General features: G+C 38.8%; 1 non-coding gene across 1 annotated transcript; it reads right to left on the minus strand.

Annotated features, from left to right (window-relative positions):
• Positions 1 to 258: 258 nt before the first annotated feature.
• LOC136876599 (U6 spliceosomal RNA) lies at positions 259 to 365 on the minus strand. Its single transcript, XR_010860631.2, has one exon. It is a non-coding gene; the product is annotated as a U6 spliceosomal RNA (small nuclear RNA).
• Positions 366 to 2,901: the final 2,536 nt, after the last annotated feature.

Consider the following 2,901-nt stretch of genomic DNA (forward strand, 5'->3'; position numbering starts at 1 on the left):
TGTGTGCGACCCGCCTCGGCGTCCTGTCTGTTTCCAGTGCTTCTGTAATGGTGATGGTATTTACTTTTTAGGTGGGTTTGGCGATTTTGGCTGTGGACATTCGTAGGTTGTTGGGTGGGTTTGGCAATATTGACTGTGGATTTTCATAGGTTGTTCGGTTTTTGGCTGTTTATGTGGTGGGTTTAAGGCTAGACGGTCGTTTCTAGATGGAAGTGAGGCTAGAAGACCGTTTCTGGACGGAAGTGAGAACTTTCTTGGAAAAATGTGGAACGCTTCACGATTTTGCATGTCATCCTTGCGCAGGAGCCATGCTAATCTTCTCTGTATCGTTCCAGTTTTAGTATATGTACCACCGAAGCGAGTACGCTGTAAAATCATCGCCGTATTTATTTTACGTGTGTTAGCAGTCTCCGCCTCAGCGGGTCTGACGAAGCCATGTTCTCTTTTAGAGCGTGAGAAACATAATTTATTATGTCATTACCATGCTTATATTACAAAAGACGAATAGCATTAACAAAAGCATGGCCTGTAAGGGTAGCGAATGTTTTACCGTTTGTTAGATTGGTGCTACCAGCTATGAACTAGATTACGAACTATTTGGAAGCGTGTCTACTTGTAGTACGGCCAGCGGCATGACAGTTTTACAAGATTCATTCCAATTTGCACTAACCTATATATTTTACACGCAGTTTAAAATTTATTTTGTAAAGTAGTATACACTGTTGAAAGTATTCCTCTATTCTTGCTCTTCTTGCATACACTTATACACCCATCCAAGTACTGACTTCTTTTTCATAGACTTATACAGACCTTCGCCTGCTGCCATTTTTCTTGATGGACACAGTACTTTTGCATCCATCTCTTGGCACAGGCCAGAGTAAAGTGTAGCTTTCACCGAAGTCCCAGTCTCGTCCATGGCTGTGACAGTATGGAAGCTGCTGGGGTATGGGTAGTGCTGAGTAATGACATTCAGAGCACGACCAGTGTGTCTGAGTGTTATGAAAGGTGTTGCTCATAGAGTCAGTCGTGCTGCAGTAGCACTTTCTGACCCAGTGAGGAAGGCAATGGCAAACTACCTCACTCCTCGTCTTGCCTAGTACGCCTCATTTTGGTGCTGCCATTGGTTTTAGCGGTTTCCTTATAACCGCATAACCTTTGGTGTTGCTATTTGAGGATCCAACCAGCCTCTGGGGTGATGACCTAACAGACAGACATACAGACATGCAGACATATTTTCTGACCAGATTGAAATACACTGCAAAATTCTAAAAATAAAAATAAATAAATACGTTTTAGAAAGAAGTAATTTAAGTTGCTGCTGTTATTCGTATACGTCTAAAATGAGTGTCAGAACAGCGCAGCGCCAGAGTGGGATAGAGAAAGATAGTGGGAAGCAGTAGATACTTTAAGATTACGGTCGACTGAATCCTTCAGAAGCGTCGAAGTCCAATGATATTCCTCTGACTACGCCACGTACACAATGGACTGTGTCCTCTGTCTTCTATACCAAGGAAAGAAAATACACGCTTAAGTCCTGTCGCGTTGATAGCTATAAAGTGACTTCTCCACAACATATTGTAGGAAGAAGAAAACAAAATTTAACTTCGTCCGAAAACAGAAACGTGCATTTGGTATAATGATTTTGTGTGCGAAAAGTTTTCATAAACAATATTTTTATTGCTGGAGATATTACAAAATGGCCTTTTGTGTCCTATTATACAAGTATTACAAAGAAACAGGAGGATTTGACTCTCAGTTTGATATATTTATTTTCGCTCCTCATTTATGTGCATTTATTCTCTTCTATATGGCTTTGCTCTCTGACGAATGAGAGTGTGTAAGCCGGTACTGGACGGTTCTGAGGGCTGTACAGATTTTCTTACATGAAATGAATGTTTCTGGCTACTAGACACACATGATAGTTAGTGTACAATCCACCCTATAACGAGTAGTATCGTTTTCCTATTGCATTATGCGTAATTCAGAGATGTATTTCAAAGTAGGTTTTGGCGTGAAAGATGTGATACTTCCCTTGAGAATCGTTGACCTTCTGTTTCCAAGCTATAGATTCGATCACAGTGGAGGTCACTGATTTGCGACATGTGACAGTTCTGTATCATTGGTTTCAGATACGTTAAAAGTTCCTGGTGGACAAAATTTCGACAAATCGTGTCTCTTTCTATAACAATTGAAAGGGCGTTAAGCTTATTACAGTATATTAAAAGTGGAAGTAATTTCATCTTCTTGTTTCAACTGTGAGGCTTAAATTCTCCATTTGACTAGAGAAAAAAGAGCCATACATCTATATATATAAAATAACTTGTCCTGACTGACTGACTGACTGACTGATTCATCATCGCAGAGCCAAAACTACTGGACGTAAAGAAATGAAATTTTGGGGATATATTCATATTAAGATGTAGGTGCTCGCTAAGAGAGGATTTTTGGATATTCCTTCGCTAAGGAGGTGAAAAGAGGGGTGAAATTTTAAAATGAGTGTGTCTATATCTCAAAAGTTTAAAAGTTTACAGATGTAAAAATTGGTATTTAGAATCTTCTTTAAAAATAAGGAAACACGTAGTTTTTTGTTTTCAGAAAATCCCAATAGGAGGGGTGAAAAGGGGTGAAAATGGGGAAAATGGGTTGAATGCCCTTAATCAGGATACCAGTACTTATATCTCAGAAACTGAAGATATTACAGACCTGAACATTGGTACTTTTGATCTCTTTTAAAAATAAGGAAACACGTATTTTTTTGTTTTTGCAAAATCCAATTAATGGGAGGGTGAAAAGGGGGTGAGTTTTTAAAATGAGTGAATCTATATCTCCAAACTTTTAAAGTTTGCAGATGTAAAAATTGGTATTTAGAATCTTCATTAAACATAAAGAAACAAGTATTTT

The sequence above is a fragment of the Anabrus simplex genome, chromosome 6 (genome assembly GCF_040414725.1).
Source record: "Anabrus simplex isolate iqAnaSimp1 chromosome 6, ASM4041472v1, whole genome shotgun sequence".
NCBI classification, from domain to species: Eukaryota; Metazoa; Arthropoda; class Insecta; order Orthoptera; family Tettigoniidae; genus Anabrus; species Anabrus simplex.